Source organism: Emydura macquarii, unplaced genomic scaffold, assembly GCF_026122565.2.
Source record: "Emydura macquarii macquarii isolate MOO-44397 ecotype Brisbane River unplaced genomic scaffold, CSIRO-AGI_Emac_v2 contig_320, whole genome shotgun sequence".
NCBI lineage: Eukaryota > Metazoa > Chordata > Testudines > Chelidae > Emydura > Emydura macquarii.
Genome location: NW_027130457.1, coordinates 9,578,840 through 9,605,966, shown reverse-complemented (window position 1 = coordinate 9,605,966; position 27,127 = coordinate 9,578,840). Strand labels below are relative to the sequence as shown.

Here is a 27,127-nt window from a genome sequence, read left to right as displayed (position 1 = left end):
AACAAGGTAGTATATTTATTCAAAATAAATCATTCACGCATAATTTTGGATGACTCTATGGCATACACAGTAAACTGTTTCTGTACAACAATTGTCCCAAAATTATTCCATGCACTTATCTCCACTCTGAACACTTGTCAGAATGTAAATCCACCGGGTTTAGAAAGCTGATATTTAAGAAAGTCAGGATGTATCCACAAATGCATAGCCTTATGCAAACCTGAAACCACATTTTGCAAAATTGAAGCTGGACTTTAAGAATTTACATCTTTACTCCTATTTTTCTTCTTAACCCAGCAAGCCTGAGTTACAGAGGAGAATCATACATTCAGAAAACCTTCAGAGTCCCATAATTTCAGCAGGGGCACAAGATCTAAAAAAGAGAAGAGCATGCAAGCAGAACTGCACATATCTTCTGTATGTGTTAATACTTTCCCAGGTTGGACATGCATATAGCTTATGGCCTAAAGGAGTAGGTTGTTATACAATGGTGCTTAGTATTTTCTTTTGGTTTATTGATTTGTAAAACTGAAGAGTAACTTCCTGTAAAAATAAAATTAGTGGGATTTTAATGACAATTTTTCTTTAAAACAATTCACTTAGTTGGTTCATGCTCTTTAAAGTTCTAAATGATCTGGGACCATAATATGAGAAACTGTGTCTCTCCTATTAGAGTACACAATATTAAAATTTAACATTTGCACACATGTGATCCTAGTATTATTGTATCTCCTTGGTACAAGATGATACTGCTTTCACTGCAGGTATTCATGAGTGGTGAATGTTGAAATTTTAAAGATGCCCACTATTAAGTGCCTGCATAACATTTACATTCCGCTGTTGTCTCTTCTGCTGTTGGTTCTTGGAACTGAACTTACCATTTTAGAGCCCATATCTCTGGGGCCTTCTCTCTCTGACAATCTGTTAGACCCCTCATTATGGAAGTCTCAGGGCAAAGTAACAGTTTTCCTTACTTGTTCAGGCCTTTGGCTGGGGCAGGGTATGTATTCTGATTTAGTATGTGTTATTTATAAAGATCATTTCCCCCCAGTTTTGTATGTTTTAACTAACGTGAGGTTCTCTGGTGCCATGTAGAAACTTTAAAATAATGTAATGCTGCCATTTAGCAGCAGCAGAGATTAGCTTTGTCTTCAGTGTCTCATAAGTTAATGGTAGCGTGTACAACTTTTACACTAAACATAACAATAAGCAAACAAAGTGCTTCTAAAATTGTCCACCTACTTTGGAAGGGTTAGTTCTGATGAATACAAATAAGGAAGCCTTTGAAATAATTCATAACCATATGTCTGTAGTATAAACATGTAAATACTGCTGAAATTTGTGTGATACTATGATTTAGTAAGTTTTTTTGGATGAATGTGTATAGATCTATATGAATATGGATAGATCCTGATCCTGTAAATATGTAGGCACATATAGAACTATACTGTTTACGTTTGTAAAATGGAGATGAAACTATACTTATCTTCATTTGTAAAGCACTTTGAGATATGCTGCTGGAAAGATCTAAGTATATTACTATCGCTATTAGAAATTACATTGACTTAAATTCAGCTAGTCACATGAGTAAAGCTATGTACATGCTTAAGTGTTTAGAGGATCAGGCAACATTAAATGAAAAATATGCATCTTGGGCCACATTTACAAAGATATTTAGGTGCCTAAATATGCAGATAGCATGGAGGAGGGAGCATGTATCCCCTTCACCCCCACAGGGATAGGGTGGATGGTGGCATGAAGTCAGATGACCTTCACCAATTCCTACCCTCACATGCAGCCATAGCCATAGCTGTGTGTGGATGGACAGCCTTACCTACCATTGTAATACAAAATATTTTTAATGCAGCATACATGTCATATAGAATATTAGATCAATAAGAAACCAAGAGGCGATATAGATTTAATTTTACTGTATAAACAATGTATGAATGAGAATTGCCATGCAGATACTTTGCAGAAAGAATACCACAGTAAATGTTTTATTGATATAAAAATAAAAGTAATTTTACATTCATCTATGTACTGTAAGACAGATTTTATTTGAAGCAAGGAAGAGAATACAAAAAGGAAAATTTACCTCCTCAGTTGGGAAAATTCTGCTATAAGGGAGAGTTTACTCGTGCCTTTGTGCTTAACACCCAATATTCAGAGGAACTCTGAATGTGCAGGTCACCACAAATAACTCTGGACTGTTAATGTTATTTTTTAATAAGTATTGAAACACTGGGGAAGTTTCAGAAGGGTGGAAGTAAGCTAATGTGCCAATTTTTAAGAAAGAGGAAACGAGACTACCCCAGAAATTATAGGCCTATCTGTAGGACTTCAATCCTGGGCAAAAAAAACAGAATGGCTGCTATGGGGACTTGGTTAATAAAGAATTAAAGGAAGATAATATACTTAATGCCAATCAACATGGATTTATGGACAATAGATCTTGTAAAACTACTTGGATTTTTTTTGTACGTATGTGAACACAAGTTTGTTTGATAAAGTTAACAGCATTGATGTCATATACCTGTACTTCGATGAGACAGACAAGGTAGGTGAGGTAGTGTCTTTTACTGAACCAACTTCTTGTTGATGAGAGACAAGCTTTCTGTGTAAGCTCAAAAGCTTGTCTCTCTCATCAACAGAAGTCGATACAATAAAATATATTACCTCACCCGCCTTGTCTCTCTAATACCCTGGGACCGACACAGTTACAACACCGCATAGACTTCTGTAAGGCATTTGAATTGGTACTGTACACATTGTGCTTAAGAAATTAGAATGATAGAAAATCAACTTAGCACACATTAAATGGATTAAAAAAGGCCTCACTGATTGGACTCAAAATGCAATAGTAAACAGAGAATCATCATCAAGTGGGTGTGTTTCTTGTAGGCTTCCACAGTAATTGGTTTTTGGCCTTATACTATTTAACAATTTTATTATCAATGACCTGGAAGAAAACAAAATAGTTAATGAATAAGTTTGCCGATGACACAAACATTGCGAAATGGTAAATAATTAAAAGGAGAGGTTATTGATACAAAGTCAACTGGATCACTTGGTAAGCTAGGCAAGTAAACACTATGATGTTCATATAGCCAAATGTAAACATACACATCTAAGAGCAAAGAATGAAGACCATCCTTACAGCACAGAAGACTCTATCCTGTGAAGCAGTGACTCTGAATAGAGCTTGGGGGATTAGGATGGGATAATGAACTGAACATGAACTCCCAGTGTGATACTGTAACCCAAAGGGCTAATTAGATCATTGGATGTATAAACAATCTTGAGTAGTAGTACAGAGATTATATTATTTCTGTATTTGGCACTGGTGCAACTGCTACTAGAATACTGTGACCAGTCTGGTGTTTAAAACTCAAGAAAGATGTTGAAAAATTGGAGAGGGTGCAGAGAAGAACTATCAGAACAATTAAAGGATTAGAAAACACACCTTATAGTGATTGAGTTCCTTGAGTCAGTCTATTCAGTTTATCAAAGAGAAGGTTATGGGGTGACTTGATCACAGTCTATAAGCACCCACTTACAGAACACAAATTTAATAACAGTGTGTTCTTCAGTGTAGCAGACAAAGGTATAAAAAGATCCTATGGCTGGAAGTTGAAGCTAGACAATTCAGACTGGAAATGAGGTGTAAAATTTTAAATGGTGAGTGTAATTAACCAAAATCTTTAAATAATGATTGGCCCTTCCTTCTCTCCAGGGAGATGTTCTAGTTCAAGCAAGTATTAATGCAGGGAAGTCCTACGGCCCGTGTCATGCAGAAAGTCAGACTAGATGATCACAGTGGTCACTTCCGGCTTTATAATCCATGAATTTTAGAATAACTCCTGACAGAGTCACCTCTCCTCCTATTGTCTTAGGAAATATTAAGAGTATAGAGGAAAAAATAGCTCAGTATTCATTAGTTTCAATAAGAACTCATCTTAATGGTACATAGTGGAGAGAATCACTACACCCAAAACTCAAGCACAGAGAATGCTATGAGGCCAAGCAAGGTGAAGTGGCCTCTTAACACCCCTGTAGTCATAGGATCAAAAGGGGAGATAGTGGGTTACAGATTCCTGTAATAAGACATAAATCCATTTTTTTTTATTCAGACCATGATTTTTAGTGTCTAACAAAGATATGAATTTAAGACATTAAAAATCATGGTCTTAAAGACACTGGATTTATGGCTTATTACAACAATCTGTAACCCATTATCCCACTCTTTGATCCTATCAGTTCAGTGGTGCTACTGGGCCACTTCACCTTGAATGCTCCCTTAGAATATACGCTAACTACTTATGCTAAACTATCTGTTTGATCTTGTATTTAGTTGTGACACTCTCAGCACCTTTCCCAAACCTGAAGAAGAGTTCTGTGTAATTTGAAACCGTGTCTCTTTCACCAACAGAAGTTGGTCAAATAAAAGATTTTCCTCATGCACCTTCTCTCTCTAATATCCTGGGCTACCGCAACACTACATACATGAGGCCAACCACTCAGCCCATGAAATATCCCATTAGGTTTATTCACAATCTTCAGAATGAACTTTCATTAGCTGTTCTGTTTTTTTAATTGTATTTTATTATTGCAGTTGTAATTGAAAACAGATCCATTTTGGGAAGCCTTGTGTGGAAAGAGGATCATTTGGGAGGGAAAAGATCATTTGGGCCTAGTGAGAGAAAATGGATTCCAGTAAACTTCAACATAACATATATGAGCATAGTCAAGGCCCCATATACTAGTCGGCAAGATGGACCTAAATTCTCCCGCAAGATCCTTGAATTCTGCAGTGTCCTGGTGTAACAAATTTGAAATTTTGTGGCAGCCTCATTAAATGGAGGATTTAATGAAGTAAATATGAAAATGATACAGTCAGTATAGTAACTTTGTATATTACATTCAGTTCATTTTATGCGGTCTCCACATTTTCAGTGTGCATTGTAGATATTGTAGGCATGAAAGCTGGAAGTTTGCTTAATGGGCAGATGAGGCTAGTGGTATCCCAAGAGGGGAAAAGAGGAGATTTCAGATTCAGAAATAAGTGGGATATTTTTGCTAAAACAATTTACACTGAATTAGTTAATGCTGACATTTAAATGGTCATGTTTTGGTTTCAGAATTACCAGCTATTTCAGATAAATGGGCCAGTTTAATTCTTTTAGAACTAGGGTTTAAGGCCATGTCTAGTCTATGAAAGCTACAATGGCACAGCTATGGTGCCATAGCTGTGCCACTGTAGCAATGTAATGTAGATGCTTCCTACAGTGATGGAAGGGGTTCTTTGGTCGCTGCAGGAACTCCACCTCTCCACGTGGCAGAAACTAGGCTGACAGAAACATTCTTCCATCAACCTAGTTTCATTCACATGAGGGGTTAGATAGGTCAACATATCTATGGCACTCAGAAAGTCACACTCCTGAGTGCCATAGCTACATTGACACTAGAAACATACTCAGGCAGATATCACTGCAGCAGTCTCACTTGGATTGTGTTTTCAAGGTTACTCTCAGCACTCTCAGGGCTTTATATATTTTAAAATCAAAGCTGTGATGGAGCAGAATTTTGCAGAAGGTATGGATTCTGCTACTGCAGAATTGCAGAGAATTCAAGGCCCCAAGTATAGTAAATAGTCAATTTGCTTGTTATTAAAATACATTCAGTACTGGAGAAAGCTTACACTCAAATGTGTCCTTGTCGTCCATCAAAAGCGAGGTTATTTATGCTGGCAGCATTTGATCTTTTATGAGGCAGGGCTAATGATTCGGTACTAGTGTGTTTCAGGTATCCACTGATTCAGAATAAATTATTTGCAAACAGAAAAAAAACATAATTTGAGCAGTGGTGTATATTAAAAATCCACTTTGCAGATTTGACAGTTGTTTAACCAAGCTAATGCCCAGCAAGCAAAGCATTGCATCTCAAATATGTAAATTTAACAAAATATTAAATATGTATTCAGTTGTGCCACACTGTCTCCAAATACCTGGATATCCAGGGGCAATACCACATTGTGGATCAGAGAGGGGCACCTGAAAGAATGTTTTTTGGTTTTTTTAAGCACAGACAGTAAGTAAAACTGTCTGCGGGGTGTTCGACAACATCACAGTAAGGTAACATTTCTGTAAACTACCAATAACTATGTTTTATAGCTGTAGAATCATAGCTAGATCTGAAGGCATGGTTCCAAATTGGAGCCCTTATGTAAATGTGGTCAATCAAGCCCATTAAGTCCAGAAATCCCTTGGTCTTTATTAGCCAGTAAATATACAGTATAAGAAAAGTCCTGGATATCGCTGTAGATGTTATTAGTTCTTTAGTTTTACCGAAGGCTCAACTAGGTAGCTGAAATCCTTCATGACCACTACACTGACCTTTTATAAGCTCCTTATCTGCAAAAACATTCCTGCTCTGTCTCACTCTGTCCAGGAGAACTGCAGCAACATCCAAGAATCAGCTTGTGTCCTTAACCTCAATCTAAACAGTCTCTGCTGTGTCAGCCATGACATTAGTCATTTCCTATTGACTCAACTTTTTTTTTTTTTAACCTGTCGTTTCTGTAAATTCCATTTGATCAAAAGCATTGTACAAAAACGCCAGGTTAGAAAAAGAAGTTTTCCTTCATATAAAGATGCAAAGAAAAAATAAATATGTTATTGTTTTCAAAAGTGGCCTCTGGTTTGGGTTCCCGGTTTGAAGATAGCTGAAAATCAGGTACAAGGTATCTCAAGCACCCACAACTTCAAATAAGTGGGAGCTACAGATGTTCAGCATATTGGGAAATCAGGACCAAAGTGTCTCAAACACCCAAAAGCACACCGATTCAGAATTAAAGGCCACTTTTGAAAATGTTAGCTTTAGAGTAATTTATCTTATTTAAGTGTTAGATAAAAGCATTAGACAGTGGTTAGTCATCTAGTGTGCTGTGACTGCCACTTATTACACTGCTCATAACTAGAATGGATTAAATTTTTCAAACAAATAGTTTATGCACTGGGAAAAAAACAGCTTTGGTTGACTCTAAGCTATTTCTGAATTTGACAGGAATTCAGCAATGAATTTTATTGCTAGACAAAAATATTTCAGGATGCATTCAGAAATGGTCAGAGGAGGAGCCATCTTAAGACTTTTATCCCAGTGGTTAGGGCACATGCTGGGGATGTGGGAGAGCCAGGTTAGAATCCTCACTTGGGAACAGGGATTTGAACCTAGGTCTCCTTCCTCCCATGTGATTGCCTTAACTACCAGGCCACAGGGCATTCTGGGATGGGTCTCACTCTACCTTTCACGTTGCAGCTGTTCCACTCTCTCACTGGGCAAGAGAGAGCAAAAAAGCAAGACTATAGCCTGGTGGTGAGGGCACTCACCTGGCAGAAGGGGAAACCGAAGTTCAACACAGTCTCTCTTCGTGTTCAACACTCTACAGATATCTAACAATGGGGCCCAGAAGTTACCACAATACATATAGATGGTTACATTAACACATTAACTTATAACAACATTAATAAATACATTAACTTCATTTTTATTAGCTAACCTATTTATACAAAATTACATCTTTCTATAGTAACAATTTTTTTTTAAGCTTTAAAAACAAATTAGTGTAGCGTTTATGAATGGTGCTAGACAAAGCCCGGATAATCAAGGCATTATTTTAGCCATAGCACAGGTCATATATAAGGAGTGGAAGCGTCGATATTACTCACTAAATGTGCTTCAATCCTTTCCTGGAAGGGGTAGGAGGGTAATTCTGGTTCAAGTGTCTAGTGAGAAATGGAGGTGTGAAACATTTTGGCCAGATTGTGTGTTCTTTTTGCTTTAATAATTCAGTGTGAATTGATCTGTAACTATATTAACAGGATACAATTAACAGACATTTTAACGGAAACACTTTTTAATCAACAACTTATGAGACACTGTAAGGCTAAAATCCATAAACCAGCCATCCAGAACCATTCAGTTTAATAGATTCAGTTAAATAAATCTATGCTCAGAATTTGATCCTAGCATCCTAGCACTAGAGCACATTCAGCGTGAGGCCAAATCTTCAGATTTAGGGCACTGCCAAAGACTTTAGGGGCATCCACTCAAGCAGACTAGGTAAAAGGCTAGGGAATGATTACTGAGAGGAGTATGAGCTGGTTTGGGCTGACCAAGAGCCCTATGTTGATAATTTAAGTTCTCTGGAAAATCAGGGCATCTCCAGCTACAGTACATCACAGATTTCTCTTTTCTCTCATTGAACAGGGAACCTTCATCCACTACTTGCTAAACTCCCGGAAGAAAGATTACTTACATCTGGGCATATTACTTATGCCACAGCCATTTTCTCCTCCTACTCATATGGTATGGCAAATTAATTTTAGTCAGGCAGAGCACGGGAGAAATTTGCACACTGATTTTTGGGCACTGCTATCATGGATAGAGTTACCTCAGGTTTTGCATGGAGTCCCAGATGTTTCCAAACCAGCCACCCCTACATGGCCTAGTTGTGTTCTAGGGGCCTCTAGTAAGGTTGGTTAAGAAAAAACCCTCTTCCTATCATCTATTCTTCCTGAAGTTTCAGGGCTTCACTAACTCCTTCCTCTCTCTCCCACCCCTTATGCTTCCTCTCTGTGGGGGAGAGTGGCTTGTGGACTGTTGAAGGAGACATTCCAGAATGACATCGCTGTAAGTAGGAGCAAAATTTGACCTGGCATATTATGAATGATTGACAGAAGTCCCTACTTCAGGAGAATGAAGGCACTGTTCTACCCTCAGATACCCTTCTATATTCCCATACTTGGCTGAGAAGTCAACATGCAGATCTGAAGGAAGAATGTGGCTTTTTTTTATTAAAAGTTAGACACTGTGGGTATAATAAGATGGACCAAAAATAACATCAGAAATAGGGGAGATTAAATTTCAAAAACTAATATTTTCATTAACAGTGAGGAGAAATGAGAGGGTGTAGAGAACATAAAAGAAGAAAGAAGAATCTTATCATACAGAAGAATATAATAGGGTTATTATCATTATATTGGTTACCTGAATTTATACAGTTTGGCTCTTCTAGCATAAAAGCAAGATCTAATAGTAACCCTTATCCTCAATAAATTACCTTTGGTCCCACTTCTCTGACAAGTAAACTCCCTTCTTTCTCTTACTTCTAAGCTCCTGGTCAGCTGACAGAGATGAGGACAGTCTAGCCTAGTGGTCAGAACAGGTGCCACACCTAGTGGTCAGAGTAGGCATCAGCAGTCAGGAGCCAGAGCCAAGGGTCAAACCAGAAGGCAGGAACTGGAGCAAGCAGAGTATCGGGCAAGGGGAGATTCAGTGAAGGGACAGGACAGAGGCAAGATGGGGTACAAGGCAGGAGCAGCAGGAACAAGGTAGTGCAGGAACAGCACAGTGCTGAGCATGAGTGTTGAGAAACCAGCACGCTGCTGCTGCTGCTGCTGCTGCTGCTGCCTGAAGCACCAGCCTGCTGGCCTCTGTAGCTCATCAGGTAGCATGGCTAATCAGGCAGCCTGCTGCAGGCCAGCTGTACTGATGAGGCCTGGAGACTAGCTCTGTGGAAGGCTCCTTGAATAGACAATGCATAATTTCTGCTTGGATATTTGTCTCATATAACTCCCCATGGTCTCCTTCAAACTGGCTTCTGTCCACCCTCCACTGAAACTGCTCTCTCTGAAAATGCTTCCCAAAGACCTTGTCATGCTGGGTAAATTGGAGGGAGGGGGCGGGGGGTGGGGAGAGAGCATTTGTTATACTGTTTGACATCAATATGTCAAAATCATATTAATTCATGTGGGATATGCCATGTCAGGTACTGTTAGAAAAGTATTATCATCTGACTTAGCATATTATAACCTATGTTCATGTGTAATATGTGTAATGGAAGTTATAGATATATTTGAGATATCTGTATTTCAAATTGTGCTGCCTGGGCAACACCCTAGACAGAGAGGCGGCAGAACAATAGCCTGCTTAATGGCCCATTAAGATACTCAGGGATGCAAGGGGCCCAGGAAAAAACTAAAGGCATATCTGAAGAGTTACCAGGATTGGCCCATGTGACTCTGGACTCCATTTTAGTTCTTGTAACATTCCACAAGACAGCATGGCCAAGGCCAGAGGGTATATAAGGCCAAGCCACAGTAACCATTTTGTCTTTGTTCCTGTTCAGCTACAGACACCTACCTACCTACCTCTAGATCAATTCATTTTGCAACTGAACTGAAGGACTTAGACCCATCCAGATACTGGATGTGTGCCAGAGGAACTGTACAAGCCTGCAACTCCACAATTCTTCTAGAAACCTGATGTATATGGACTTTCAATCATTTGTATGTATCGGATTGCTCTAATCCTTTAACATTTCTCTCATGGTTTATTCCTTTCTTTTTACAATAAACCTTTAGTTTTAGTTACTAAAGGATTGGCTGGCAGCGTGGTATTTTAGGTAAGATCCAAAATTATATTGAACTGGTACTGTGGCTGACCCCTTGGGGTCAGAGGGAACCTATTTAGTAAAGATGATAGAGTTTAAATAACTGGTCTCTTTACTGGACCCAGTGGCTAATTGGGAGCCAGGAACTTAAATGCAGTAAAGGGGGCTTTGTGTAATTGGGTACTGGCTTCTGTGGGGATTCAGAAGTGCAGTTTGTGGCTGGTTGGGAAGTCTGGCTTCAGTGCCACCCACCAGTGCAGGGAGAATCTGCTCCCTTTTTACAGCCTGCCCTGACCTTGGCATTTTCAGCGGGCTACCCTGGGCACGGGATGGGTCACAGACCTCTTTCTGATCAAGCCGGAAAGCCTATCCCCATCCTTTGATCTTTGTAGTCTTCAGTACAAGTTTACTCACTCCCTCTTCCTTGTCACGCTCTCCTTTCTTGATTCCCTACAATGCTGTGATAATGACAAAATGAAACTTCTCTTTTCCTTGAATTTTTTTTTTGTATTATAGTAACTGTACAAATCATGCTGCAATTAAAGGTGAATTCCTTATCCTTGAAATGTAATCTTTCAATAAGCAGTTGTTACCTCAATAAGGTAAATGCTGCCATTTTCATTTTCACCATTATCAGACTCAGTTTCATCTATGGTCCTAAACGGCTACATTTATGAATTAGTTCTGCAAATATTGAGTCAAAATCCTTTCAAAACCCTGGGATATTTTCAGATGAACTTTTGTTACCTTAGAAGTATGGGTAACAAACATGGACACCAGAAAATCTTGAACTGATGGAGAGAAATATGTAGGTGTCAGGAAGTGCTGTTAGTAGCAAGGGAAAATTCCTTTAAAAATCTACTATAAAAGTCTCTATTTGCAAGTGTAAAGTTTCTAAAGCGCGATGAAGCAGAGGTTTTGGGACATTCTTAGTAGAGATATCTAGGAAGATAGCAAATAAGCAGAATTTAACAGAACATTGAAAAATAATTTAAAATCCCTACCTAGACCCATAAAATTCAGGAGTTAGAAATGGTGATACTACTGTCTTTTTTCTGTCACACTCTGATAAGGAAATAATATGAAAGACTAATAAACAGAATATAAGGATAGTTTTATCTGGGCATGTTTTCTGAAATGCCTCGCAAACAAACACACAGTTTCCTGAGAAAGAAATATTGACAGCTATTCTACATTAGCTATACAAAACCTTCTGAAATTAACTGTAGTGGATAAAATTTACTTTATATAAGCTATAATGAGGCAAACATCCTTATGATAAGAAAAGAATGGTAGGAATGAACAGTACAATAGGACACAGCTTGGAGATTCTCAGCTAGAGCTACGTTTTCAGAATATGATCAAATGGATGACAGTCTTATGGATATATAACAAGCTTCTCAATGGAAATATTTAAAACTTAGATTTTGCCAAACATCCAGTGATTATTTAATTCCCTGCCACCAAGACACTGTTTTAAAAACGTATTTACCACACTAATCTTATCCATTCGTTCTGTCACTCTGCATCTTTTACTGCACTCAGATGTATTAATCTGAAATTAGTTTTTCCAATTAAGACTTGAGAACAGTTTTTAATTAAGATTGGTTTTTTTTTTTTTTTTTTTTTTTTTAGTAAAATATGAGACTAGAATACATTTCATGGTAAAAATTTGACATTTCCTTTTAAATTTTAGCATCTCAATAAAAAACAAGTGTCTAGTGAATGCCCAATAGGGACACAACAAATGCAATAAATTGAAAAGGATAAACACACCAATTTACTTTTTTTATGAAGATACCATGAAGTTACATTTCTTCAGCAAAGAGTAAGATTCTGGCAGATCTTGTGTGGTGTGCAACAAAGAAAGACTACAGATGTCTCACCTCTGCCTCTTACAGTCCTACACAGGGACTGACCAGAACTCTAAGGGGCACTGAAGTACTTGATCTCTTCTATCAGCCCTATTTAAGGTGTTTGATCCTTGTAAGGGGCAGGGAGGGGCCATGGTGATGTTGCAGAGACCTGTGATAGTTTTGATTTTGTTGTGGGTGGAGAGAGCAGAGCGAGAATGGCGTTAAAATGTAACAAATGTAATATAAAGTTGTTTATAAAATAAGCAAAGGTTGGAGACAACAGGGCTGGTGTAAACTGGTTGCCATGCTGTTACTGGCACTCCTACCACAAATGCATACTTAGGACATTTCCTCTAGGAGCACACTGCAGAGGGTGTCTGCTCCTTGGCTCTCTCCACTGCTCCTCAGGCTGAGCACACCTTCCACCACAGCATAAATTATAAAATTGCATTGTTTGCATAGGTGGGCTACCAGTGGTTACAGGCCGTGGAGTAGAGTAGAGCTGCTGCCTAGGCATGTCTCTTCACCCCATCTAAATTGCATTTTATCCATGTAATGAATCCAAAATGCTCACTTATTCATAATGAAAGAGAAGGAAGCACCTGATCCTGTTGGTTTAAGTTACTGTCCATTTTAAAGCATATGGACATGTAGTTTTAAGTGTGACTGCACATATAGCCCTGGAGACTTAGAATCCCACCTCCTCTCGCGAGGGTTTCCACTGAACAGTGAGTTCCTGTAAAAATAAAATAAATAAATGACACCTCTTTCTGCAGGGCAGGTTGTACTATAGAGCTACAGGACTGTACACAGATTTACTGCCACTTCCAACTATATACATACATACATATTCTATTAACATCTAATCACTTTAAGCCCAATAGTACTAGATCTCCTCCTTTAAGGTGTATTATGAGGTGGATGAGAATTATAAAAGCAGTCATCTAATCACTAGATAAAAGCTATCAAAGGTAATGGGGGAAAAAAGGTAAGTCAAAGGAAACTGAATAGCTGACAATGGCATTCTGCTAAATAATACTTCAAGGGGACACAAAGTATTACAATGAGAAATTTTGTTATGATCAGACAGTGACTATTCAAAAATGGGACTTTTATTCAAGAGGTCTGCTATGTACTAACAGAGTTTTATCTATTATTTTAGAAACAAAAATAAGATTAAATTATTTTTTATTCCTCTGTGCACAGCAGAGCCAGTATACCTGTGAGAAAATTAGTTGGATTCTATTTTGGTTCTCACATTAGGGCTGGAATTATGAACTAAATTCTACCATTGCTTAAAACTGGAGAGAAGGAAGTTACACAGCTGTAAACAAGGACAAGATTCTGCCCATAGAATCTATTAGTAGTGATGATACAGCAACCAGAAACAACAACGTTTCACCTTCAGATCCCAAGCTGAGTTTGGAAGGCTTAGAAACAGAAAAAAAGAATTTCTTGTACCCTGAATAAGTATGATCTTGAGAGAGAGACGCAACAAACATGGAATCCTAGGATGCCATTTGCAGACAGTGTTCAAAGTAGAACTGCTCTTTAAGTGTTCATAGGACTTAATAAAATTTGTCATACCAGATCAGACTGTTGCTCTGTCAAATCTGCACATTGCCTCTAGCACTGGCCAATCACTGATGCTCTAGAGGAAGCTGAATAAAAACATATTGCACCTGGCCAATCTTGAGAGATTTGCTCTTTAATTGTTAAGCAGAGCAGAAAAGAGATACACCAAGTTCCTTTTGGGCTAGGTGAATCATTTTCCTTATGGTTAAATTTCAATAAACACAGAAACCTTCAGGTGATGCTACAATAAATGCAGTCAATTGGAACTAAATTCCTAAATTTTAGATAAGATACAATTTCGTTAAACATACAAGTAGTACAGTAGATACAAACAGTACAGCCTCCTTCAACAGCTGTCTATTACAGATCCTATACTCGTAGGCCCTATATAAATAATAGATACTGCTTTAGTTTATTTCCTAGTAGCAGCAAAGCATAAATTCTCTATGCATGTACAAGGCTATCGGCACCAGTGAAGCTCTTTACCTTCCACTGAGCAAGCAAGTTGTATTTCCACACCTGGGGTGTGGGTTATCTTTCGCATTGCCAGACTATCCCAAGAGGGCAGAGGGTAGAGAAGAGACGTATTAAGGATTATACAGATCTGGCACCATACAGCCTTCTTCACCCTCTACTCTGCCCTGTACTCTGTCTTGACTCCTGTCCTCTCCTCCACCAAAAGATACTACATGGAATAAACACAGGCAAAAAAAAACAAAAAACAAAAAACAAAAAACCCACAACCAAAAAACCCCCCCAAACCTTTGCTCTATCTTAAAACATAACAATCATTAGAAGGAAACTATAGTGAATGGTTACAAGGATCCTTGACAACACTATATGAAAATAATTTAATCAACCAAAGACCAACAATCATTTTGTGGAAAAACAGTAACTCTTCATAAATTATTTTTTATGACTAAATTATGCTCTAGTCGTCTCACTTCTTTGATGAGTTAACTTTAGAATCACAAATTGATGGTGGTCTTCATGTCCAAAACCTCCCTGTTTTACAGGATAAACCTTTCCAACCTACTCAATCTGTCAGCTTTCTCCTTTTTTATGACCCTCTTCTTGATCCTTCAGACCTCTACCCCTTTTTGTTTTGTCTTTTTTCCCAAGGCAGGCAGGACATAGTGGCATTGGAGTTTCACATCTTTTAGCTTTTTCTTCCATTTGAAATGACTGTTGTATCAAACATTAAATAAATATTTAATAGTTCAGGAATTGCCTATATGCAATGAACTTCATGTGCATAGCACATATGTGGTTCCACATATTGCCTTTACAAGTTACAATTTAATATAAATGTTAAATTATTTTTATTTTAATTTCTTGTATATGTTTAAAACCTGCATTTGAAACTGGAAGGAAAGTGTTAAGACTCAGCCAGTTCCCTTCAAGCCCTTGTTAATTATTCCTGGTTATAATTAATCTTTCTATATAAATTAGTGTATTGTGGAATAGTTAGGTTAGCAGTCTCAAACAAAGGGGTGGAAATGCCTTGGACTCAAAGAACAAGGGAGGGGACGGAGGGCGGGCGGGGGGGGGGGGGGGGAGAGAGAGAGAGAGAGAGAGAGAGACCCCTTTAATCTCAATAAGTGATATTCTGTTTGAACCCAGCATCAGGAAAAGCTGGTCCCTAGGAAACAAGGTTCCTTCAAATTATCAGGTTACTGACCCGTTATCTCATTACAATTACTTCCAGAGTGGAGCTAACAGGGACACTGGAGGAGAGAGAGGGAGAAAATACCGGAAGCCCTGTCATGCAGCCTGTTTTCTTTTCCTCTCTCAGCTTCTTAAATGCTATGATGTCCAAAAGACAATGGGCTATGATAGCTCCTTACATTAGCTTTCTGCTGGATTACCAAAACCTATGACCTAGTTTATAGTAACTGTTTTCTGAAAAAGCTAGTTGCATGCTTGCAATTTTGCTATTCTTGGTAAATAGTAAATACATGCTGCAGACTCCTGCACTATTTAAGGACAGCTTGAAATCTAGTCAATTTAAATAAATAGTTAAAAGTAGTTTCAGGTTCTGCACTTTTCTCTGACACCTGGCAATTATTTAGTTTACTGTATTTTTTCTATTATTTCTCCTACCTGTTGCAGTAAAAGATCCTTAAAAATAACAGATGGGAAAACTGTGTGTTTATGCAGGGAAGCAATGATACTGACTCTACAAAAAGTGGTATGAAACAACAGATCAATACTTCCTTAGCACTGTCAGAAAACATAGCCCTAAGTTATAGAAACTAAAAGTCAACAACTAGCACAACTATGGTTAAAGGTAAATAAATAATCTTGGACAAAATGCTCATTAAATACATTTTGTAAGCGGAATGTTGCAAACAAGTGTTTAGAATAAATTAAGTAAAATTGCAAGTTGTAGCACAAATCCCAAATCTTAAAAGAAAGATTCCATTTGGAGGGTTTTTTCTCCTGAAGGCTCCTTACCAGAGCTGTGATTGGTGAGCAGTTAACCACATCACATGTCCATTATACAATCATTGAGGAGTAGTGGGCAGCCTTTTCTGGTTATGCTTAGCTGATGGCCAATGCATTCATTCCAGTTTGAGAATATTTTTTGATTGTAGACTGGGTGAGATAACTTATTTTCTAGCATCAATCTATGTTTACCTTCAATTCTTCTATGCCTGATGCAGATCTCTGGCCTTGATCCTGTAAATAGGTCTGGCAAACCTAGGATAGGCAAATTCTTATCCCTGCATGAAGTCAATGGGGTTCCACATGGATAGAGATGTCTGCCCTGTGACTGGCTCTATGCAGGCAGAGATTTTGGTGTTGTACTTGTTAGGGTGTATAAATTGTCATTTGCAGCTATTTTACAAGCACCAGGGAACTTATACCACAGATACATCTTTCAGGAGCAGTTGTCATTTGCAGAGTGATGTAAAGTCGTTACAAGGGGAAGGGATTTATGAGGGAAAGGAGAGTCTTGTGCCCAGAATTTAGAACTGGGAGGCATGAGGGGAAACCTTTTAAGGTTTCTGAATTGCCCCCGGGGCTGTAGTGGCTGAGATCCCACTAAACCCCTGCCTGGAGGTGTGAAGGAGGCTCACACCTAAGTGTTGGTGGGATCCTCACACTCTGCATTCCCCCAATCTATCTTGTAGTTTCAGAATTGTAAAAACTTAAATAATATCTCCTTTATGAAGCTCTCTCATATTTTATATAACATATCCAATTCTGACATAACGCTGGCATAGCAGCCTCTTTGCTATCTATTCTTGAGACCACTTATGCTGCCTAAATATGGAATAAGGACTAATCTACACTTGAAAGCTTTGCCACCCTAGCTAGGAGTGTGAAAAAGGCACACACCCCTCAAAATGACATAGCTATGCCAGCAAAAGCCCAAGTGTAGATGCAGTTATGCTGGCAAAAGAGTCCCTTTTGACAGTATAGCTTATTTTGTTCAGGAAACTGGTATAAGCTATAGCAGCAGCAGAACTCTTTTGCCAGTAGGAGCTATACCTCCACTAAGAGGGTTGCAAATATAGCTATATCAATATAACTATACCAGTAAACTTTTTCTAGTGTAGATAGCATCAGAAACCCTAAATTTAAAGTCCATTTCTGAAAATCTTGGCTGTCTGGAAAAGCCACATCTCTAGAGCCACCTTGCTGTCCCTTATTATTTAAATATTGATAGTAAGGATATCCATCTATCAATTCAAAAATTTCTATGAAACTGTCTCTGCCTTCCTGTTGCTAAAGGAGCATTAACCTGGATTAGCTTCCATTGCAATTAAGAACTTGAACAACAAATTTCTCACAAAAAGTTCTTGTGCCATATATTGTTGATACCCGCTACAGTTAAATAGAGCCCTTTCCTGGATATTTGTATTCCATGGAAAAACCCTGTTAGACCCAACATATTTTATTTTATATATTACACACAAGGCATGATTACCCCCATTTCAACCCTATGTAAAATAGCTTTAAGATTTGGTTTGGATTTTCTGAAAGGAGCATCCCCCAAAACCATCAAATACACTTCATTTTTTAATTGGCACAAAGTTTCAGTTAGGTACATTAGATAGTGGCAGAGATTAAGTTATAGTATAATAGAAATATTAACTGACCATTTATCCTCTGCGCTAGTCTCAGACTTCACTTCGGGAAAAATTAGATTCTGAATAGAGAGAAAGTCATGCCACTACATTTCTATAATACTGCATATTAAAAATTAAGTTTTGAGAAATCCATTTGTATTCAGTTACCGTTTAGAGAACCTGAGATAATGATGCCAAATGGAAACAAGTTGCTAAAAACATTATTATTCACACAAGATTTAAATTTCCATTAAATTGAAGCTTTATGTATGATGAATATGCATGCAAAGCAGAGAAAGACTCAGGTCAACAGAGAAATACTCTGTATAAAATACATTCAAAGAGGAGGCATTTCTGCATGCAGTACGTGGAATTCTGACTGGGAAAGGTAATTTTCTCCTTAATTTGCATCTATTTATTGATTTCCACAATTAAAACAACATTATTTCTGAAGTACATTCTTTTACATTATGCAATCGCAATCACACACACACACACACACACACACACACACACACACACACACACACACACACTTTTACATTTAGTTCCCCCCCCAATCTCTTTAACAACTTACTTGTTGCCAATTTTCTTTTAAACAAAGCCACATTATGCCTAGCCCATTATGATAGATCTTCAATATTTTTGTGCCTCAGGTTAATTGTCTGAAACATGACATTTGTGAAGGCTAGGGTGGACACTTTCCACACATTTGTTCCAGGCTACAAACATTTGTAGGGTACTCTAGAATGAATGTGCAGGGAGAGTCCACATTTTTTGGCTTCACAAATACATAAAAAACCTAAAGTCAATGGCAATCAATTAACTCTATGTAAAAAAAAATCTAGTGAAGGTATGCCGTCAGTATGTACGGAGCAGGAAGGCAAAAGTGCCCCTCGAAGGTGTCAGGGACAATCTTTTCAGATTCTTAGGGGCAGGGAGTATGAAAGGTCAGGATTTTGCGCTCCTTCAATTACAGCAGGCCACACTGAACAGCAGGCCAAGAACATCCAGGGATTTGAGGAAACGGTTAGCATGGATGAAGCTTAAGTGCCAGGCAACGTAAAGAAGATCTTCAAAATCTAAGGTTTTATCTATGATAAGCTGTTTTCACCTGGGGTTGACTGCCATTTAAGTCAAGGTATCTCAACACATTTATAGAAACTAGTGTGGTTCCTCCTCCTGCAACAGAGGTGCTGGGAGTGTCCACCTTAGACTTTTCAAATGTGTTTGCTATCTCCACTTAAATGGCAAACCAGTTAGCTCAAGATAATAATGTATTGTTGTGACATGGCATGCTGGTCTTTTGGGTGCTCCTGCTGAGGATTGCACAATCATGCTCTCTACCTCAGTGGCTGTCCCTCTAAGGAAGTTGAATCAAGCTATATTCCTGCCTGGAGGGGTTTTCTGAGCTAACTCCCAGCAAAGATTCAGAGTCAGCTCAGTGAAGTACTCTCAAATGGGATCTAGTGAGACTCAGCACCTAGAATTTGCTCAGTAACCCCAGCTCTAAAGCAAGACAAGGAGCTCTAGGCAAATGCAAGAATTTGCCCTGCTTGATTTACATAGTTGTCTTTTGGAATATACCAGCTATGAAGTTATAAGAATGCAGCCAGACATTTTTTTGTCAATCTTGTATTTTGGTTACACAAGAACACCTGAAATAAGACAGAAACACCAAAGAGGGTTTTTTTGATTGTGTTTAAACCTGAGCTATCTTGCACCTCTTTCCAGCCGCTTGGACACTGGCCTAACACACAGCCTAGCACCCTGACAAAAGTGACTGATAGGAAAGTATTACCATCATGTTGTCCTATTACTAGAAGGGATAGCTTGTTCGTCAGAGAAAAGCTGCACTTTGAGAAAAGTCACATCAAATGTACATCTACATCAAAACAGTTACACAAGGATTTCTGTGTTCAAAAACCTATTCAAATGTCATCCAAAACAATTAAGCAGCAATACTGTCTACTTATAGCTCTTATACCCAGACATGGTATAATAGCCTGTCCATTATTAATTTATTACATCAGCAGCACCCAAGAGCATGTTTTGTGGCTGCTAATGAAAAGACCATGATCCTCGCCCCAAGGTGTTTACGAACTAATTTTATATATAACAAGAAAGTTCTGTTGGCAGGAATAGAGGAAGAACAGAAGCAACACCAGCAACAAATTGCAGTTGTGCATGGATTAGTTATTACATCATAGTGAATAGTGGTGATGCCAGTCAACCATAATTGCCAAAGTTGGATCATTTTGGTTGGATATGTAGGGAATACAGCATAGTAGCACACCTCTCAGGCCTGGACTACACTACAAATTTCATAAGGTGGCTTCCACTGACCTAATAATATCTACATCTACAGTATGAGATCCCTTCTGCCAACCTAACTCAGCTGTTACGTTGACTTCCTCCACTGCCGCAAGAGGCGTCGTGCTTAATTCAATGATGATGGATAGACCAAGAGGCAGTGTAGATGCAGCGTTGTGTAAGTCAAATAAATTGGCCTCCAGGAGGCGTCCCACGATGCTCTGCTGTGACTGCTCTGGTGATAGTTTTCAACTCTGCAGCACAGCAGCCAAGTACACAGAATCATAGAAGATTAGGGTTGGGAGGGACCTCAGAAGGTCATCTAGTCCAATCCCCTGCTCATAGCAGGAGGGGGACTTAAAGCAAACCACCACAACTCCCACCCCCCCACATTTCTGACTCCCTACACACAGCAGGGGAAAAGCTGTCTGTCTTTGAATGGCCCAGGCCTGGGGAGAGCATGAATCCAGTCCCCCACTAGCACAAATTATGCAGTCAAGTTTCCCACATTTGGGGAAGTCGCAGGGGTCAGCACACCCACGGTGCAATGGATAAGCCTTGCCCTGGAAAACCACTTCCCTGATCATCTCCCCTGCCAGGAAACAGCCCCTCTTCTGTGAAAGCCCCAGGAACTTTTGAATTCCCATTTACTGTTTGATGAGCATGGAGAGTTCACCAGCCCAGCTGATCATGGTGACTCAATGCCACAAACACGCTCCAGCCTGGAGTACACAGGAGGTGTTGATCTTATTGGTCTGTGGGAAGAATAATCTATACAGGAACAGATCCAATCCAGCTGGAGAAATGTAGACATCTATAAAAAGATTGCGCAGGCCATGGGAGACAAGGGCTATACCTGAGACACGCAGCAGTGCTGCGTGAAAATCAAAGAACTTCATAAGGCGTACCAGAAGACAAGGGAGGCGAACAGTCATTCTGGTTCTGTACCACAGACATGCCATATCTACAATGAGCTACATGCAATTCTCGGCGGCGACCCCACCACTACCCCCAAACACAGCATGGATACCTCCCAGGATTCTGAGTCCCAGGTCATCTCAGGCAACAATGAGGAGGAGGAGGGGAATGGGAGACAGGCGTGCAGGGAATCCATTCTTCTTGAGAGCCAGGAGCTATTTTTCATCCCAGAGCAGTCCAGCCGGTTGTAAGACAGCATCGTTGCTGAGCGTGATGTTGGGGAAGGCACCTCTGATGAGTATGTAATTCTAATCAAAGTGTAGGGGTTACATCCTCTTTTTTTTATATGAAACATAAAACTAAGATTTAGGGGTAGTGGATATCTACTTCCCAGAGGCCGCTCTAGCTATGCAGAGGGTGACCCCCTCCTCTCCTGGAAAAGACTTGATGTGCACTAGGATAGCCCAGGAATCCTCCAGCGAGATCTCAAGGAAACTAATGGAGGTACTCTGCAATCCTTTGCAGAAGGTTTCTAGGGAGGGTTGCCTTATTTCTTCCACCACAGTAGGAAAATTTCCCACGCCACTCCAGTATTAATTTTGCTGGCATCAATGCGGTACACAGCATAGCAGCGTAAGGACCAGGTCTAACCCAGAAGCTTATAGCATCTGCTTCCTTGTGGCCTGGATTTCTCTAGGAGACTGAGATCACTTAGCATCACCTAGGGGAGATGATGGAAGCTTTCACTACAAGTGCTCATACGGCAAACAATAGAGCAAGTGATCCCACACCCATGGTGATTTCTGGATCCATCAGCTATGGTTTCCCTAACATGCCAGAGGTTTGCGTGGCAGGGATCAGTGTTGACCTCAGAATCTGCAAGCCCAGGATGACTACTACCAGCAGCATTAGGAAAATGTGGGGGGAGGTTGTGACACACTACACCCCATGTACCCCCTTATGTAGTGATTGTCTATCATTCATGTGCACCCGTATAGTGCAACTGTATATTGTTTAATGCAAAGTATGTCATGTAAGGTGTTTTTGGAATGCTCATGGCATACTGAACATTATTGTTATAGCAGTATGTTTCTTGCAATGTCGTATGTATGGTTATGAAGCTGTGTTATGTAATATTCCCAAATATGTGCTTCATTGCTTAAAGCAGATCTAGGCAAACACTAAAGGCAGAGAGGTAATTCACATCTCACTAAGACATGCATAAAACCACCTAGCTCTTCCAGGAACAATGAACTAGCCTAAGCATCTGATAAGGGGATGCTCAACTGCTCAAGTGGAGGAAGCTATGCTGGACAGATGGTCACCTGGCCCAGGGGGGAAAGGAAGAGAAAAGAGTTAAAGTTAAAAGAAGAGATGTTTTTTGCAATCTCTCTCTCTCTCTCGCAACCCAGCTGCAAACATCAAGCAACTGATACATTGATCACAGGAGAAAGCCTGGCTGGAGGCCGACCAACCAGCCTGTGGTGAGAACCATCTTGGACAGTAAAGCTACTGAAAGTGTTAAGTTTAGTTTAGAATGCTATTTGCTTTTATTTCCTGATCAAATCTGATTTATATTCCTCTGACTTATAATCACTTAAAATCTTTCTGTACTTAATAAACCTATTTGTTTGTTTTATCTAAAGCAGTGCATGAGGTTTGGGTGTGCGTAGAGACTTCATTTCAAGTAACAGAGCTGGTGAATATCAGTTTTTCTGATAAACTGATGAAGATATAAGTTGGCAGAGTCCAGTGGACAGCACTGAACTCTGTAAAAGAGCAGTTCCTAGGGTTCCATCTGTGACTGGGGATATTGGCTATTCATTGAATTTGACCCAAATTCATGAAGTTTTTGGTCAGCCCTAAACTGCATTTTTCAGGTAATAAACAATTAGTCTGAATAATTTCATCCAGCTCTACTGCGATCAAACAATACATTCTAACAGAGCAGTGACCATATGCCTGGGCTCATCTCCTTCTCTCAAGGGACAGCATTGCAGAGGTATTGATTCATGGAGGCCCATTCAGCTCCACACTGACTAGCACCTTGATTATGTTGCTTTGTGCACCCCCTCCCTTCTTCAACTTCCCACTGTGGTGGCTCAGTTCTATTTGCTCTGCTTATTCTTCTACTCCCCATACTCCTGAGGCAGTTCAATTCTTTGTTCTGACTGTATTTGTCCCCTCTAAATGGTATACCAGTGCTGCTATACCACTTAATCTGCCCTGAGCTTCCCTTTGGTCCATTGGGCAGGAAAATTAACAATCTTGCTCAAGTAGCACTTACCGTGGTCCCAGGTTTCAGGGCAACAGGATTATACTTCCCAAACCAGTCAATTGATGAGTCAAAGAATGTCAACTGACTTATTATTTGACCATAGTCACATCTGATGAGATATTCCAGCAAGAATATCATATCTTTTTTATTGCATCCTGATTAACATTCTTTCATTTTTTAGAATTTCATTTCATTATGTTTCACATTTTTCTGAGTTAAAATAACTCAAGAACTTGTTTTTTGTAACTAGGCAAAAGTATCTAAGGCTAAGCCTATTGGAGACCATCAAGTCTCTTTAATGTTACTCTCTTATGTTACTGTTTTTATAAATTAGTGCTTTAAAATTTGACATTTGATCATTTTTGACTGGTAAATTGATCAGGTAATATGGGAACAGCCAAATGCCCAATCCTTATACCTGGAACCCATCAGAGGCATATAAAAGAGTACTGTAGATATTGCCCTCAATTACACGTACATATCTGCAAACAGATAAATTATAAAATGTTTTTACATGAAAATAAGTTATGTCATTGCTTCTCTTAAAATTAAAATCTTGCTAAAAATTAACACTCAACAATGGTCTTCATTACAGTTTTAGGATTTTATACACACTGCAATATCAAAGCTAATTTAAGTACCCCTTTGAGTTTTCATTTACAAAAATCACAGAAATAAGACACCAAACATCCTGTTTGGTCACTCAGACCACCCAAAAGGGATTTCTTTTGTTTTAATTTTTAAAATTGCAACATTCAAAACAAAAACAAACAAACAAAAAAAAAAAGCAGAAAACATTTGTTCCCCATTTTTTACATGTCTGGAGAGCTGGTTAAACCACGCTTACTTTTTAAACTTGCAGTTCATCACTGCTTAATTCAAAAACCTTAGCTTGCTCGGCTATTGCAAACAATTAGCAGACCCCCATGAAAGGATGAAATCTGAAGTAATTAAGGGTGAATGAGATGGTATATACTGAGAAAAACAGAGTGAGAATAATTAAAGTAACATATCTGGGGGTGGGGGAGGGAGTTATTAAATACATATTTTTTTCATAAGTGTATTTGGATAGTCCTTTCCTCAGAAATAAATTGTGAGGGAGAATTTCTTTGTTTTATGTCAAGATAAATGCTCTTTTCATAAGGTTAATTATCTGCTTTGAGCTGAAACTGGAGATACAACTTGTCAGTCTGGGCTGTGTCCATACTTGTTTTGGACAGTGTCCATTATCACTGTGTAGATCTAGCAACCATCCTGATGCAATCATGGTGGAAATGACTACAGGAGACAGCCATAGTGTCAACAGCCCTCCAGGCTGCTATCACTCTGTAATTTGCTAGGAGACAGTGACAGTGGCAGTCCTCTGCTGCTATCGCTCTCAGTAAATTGCTAGGAGAGAGTGACAAACAGTGACAACAGTCTGTGGTGTATCACTGTGGCAATTACTAGAAGACAGGGTGAACTCTATAACTTGTTAAGATACATGTGCTTTGCTTGCCTATGTTAAGCTACATTTGTGTTTTCAGCAATGAGTACATGAACATAAAAGGTTTTCATTTAATGAATACTTACCTTAGTTCTGTTGTGTTCTATCCAGGTTCTTAAAGCACGCCTGTCACCATGATGACTGAAGAGTTTCTTTAGTGATGTATTTATTCCTTTAAGGTTACTAACTGAGAACCATAAGGTGAAGACAAGTGCAGCATACAATGGTGGCCCGTTAAAACCTGCTAACTTTATCTAAGATAAATAGTTTTTGCTATTAGCAGTATCTGCGGAACCAGGTATTACTTAATAAGAGTGTCATAATCCGGTCTTTAATTATGTAAGACCAGCACTGTAACATGCAGTGATGATCCTGGCCTATCTCCTTTACTGCCTGGTACGAAGACTGAAGTAGGGAGGAACTGTAATTGCTGACAGGCAACTGTTACAGAGTCATGACAGCTTTAAAGTTGGAGACACATCTTACCCTAATTCCTATTTTTGAACCCCGTAATTTAAAATTTAAAAATTCCTTTAGGCTTAGAAATTCTGGTGCTTAGGCTCAGGCTACAGTTTATATGCAAGTTTGCTTGGGAGATCTGTATCAGTTTTTGTATAAAATACTCACACATTTACATCTCAGACTATAGGAAAACGGGTGTGAATATAGGGGTGTGTAGTGTCACAACTTTCATACTACTGCAGAATCTTTGTACAAAATACACCTTGTGCAGGATGATTTGAAAACTAATAACTCACTGATCATTAATATTTCATGCATGATGTATATATGTGGTGTGTATTAAGAGTTATGGATATATGTTAGAATGATCACTAATGTGTTTAAGCCTTGCATGTCAGGGGGAGCTGATAAACAGGTCTGCCCTAGACAAAGGAATGAGTAGAGCCCTGCGCAGATACACAAATTTGGATCTGCATCCACCCCAATCAGTTTACATACGACCACCATCTGCAGTTTAGTCATCTGCACCCACAGCTCTGGGGCCCCCAGTCAGCTGTTTGGAGTCCAGCTCTGCTGCAGTCTTGCTGCTGATCAGCTGTTTGGGGGTCAGACCCTCCAGCAGGTGACCAACAGCCAATTGATAGCCGACAGGGGAGCCTCACAGAACAGCTGATTGGCCGGGGCTCCCGTGCCTGCCAATCAATCAATCAATCAGCTGTTCCACGGGGCTCCCCTGCTGGCCTGCAGGGGAGCCCCACAGAATAGTTGGTTGGCGGCCAGCCCTCATCTCCATCTCAAAGGCTATAAACTGCAGACAGCTGCTTCCCCGCCTTTGAGATCCGCATCTGATCCACTATCCGCAAAAAAATGATCTGAGGATATAAAGCAGCTATCCGCAGATTTGCAGGGCTCTAGGAATGAGTATTTGTTTCTCTGACCAGCCCAGTCATCAAGCAGAGACAATGAAGGTCTATTTACATATTATATTTACATATTAGGTAAACAAAGCTATCAAGCCAATAATTGCAGGACAGAGAAACTATTTGGATGATAAAGACAGGCAGTGTCTGAATCTCAACAGATAAGCAACTGAATCAACTGATTGTATACAATATTACTGTATTATAAAAGTATACAAGTGAGGTGTTTTATGAAAGCTTATGACACACTGGTGATTAATATAATTGTGAATTGCATGTATTAACACAACATAAGGAATTATGGATACCTATTAATATTATATTTTACCATCTGTGACCAAACAAAAGGGAGAAGAGGAAGTTATCTCCTTGGGCAGTAACAATGGTTCTTCGAGATGTGTCCCCTTCTGGGTGCTTCACTGTAGGTGTATCTGCACCCCCACACTGCTGATCAGAGAAATTTGGTAGCAGTCAATCCCGCCTGTGCACGCCCTGGGACACATCTTGAAGAACCATTGTTACTGTACAAGGTGAATAACTTGCTCTTCTTCGAGTAGTGTCTCTATAGATGCTCCACTGTAGGTAACCCCTGAGCAATGCCCACCGCTGGAGGCCATGACTTCAAAGTCAAATCTAATATAAATGATAGTGCTGTATCATCAAATTTGACATCTGCAGCCAAATCCCCCAGGATGGCACAGTATTCTGCAAAGTTATGTGCAGATGCCCATGTTGCAGCTCTGAAGATTTCTGATAAAGGATATCCTTGGAGAAATGACGGATGAGC

At 39.3% G+C, this 27,127-nt stretch overlaps 1 protein-coding gene and 1 non-coding gene across 3 annotated transcripts in view; both read right to left on the bottom strand.

Annotated features, from left to right (window-relative positions):
* The window catches only part of CTNND2 (catenin delta 2), a 1,025,780-nt gene that overhangs the window by 919,609 nt on the left and 79,044 nt on the right, over window positions 1–27,127 (bottom strand). The gene's annotated exons all lie outside the window — the stretch shown is intronic.
* Window positions 20,726–20,882, bottom strand: LOC137140983 (U1 spliceosomal RNA). The gene has a single exon (XR_010916520.1). It is a non-coding gene; the product is annotated as a U1 spliceosomal RNA (small nuclear RNA).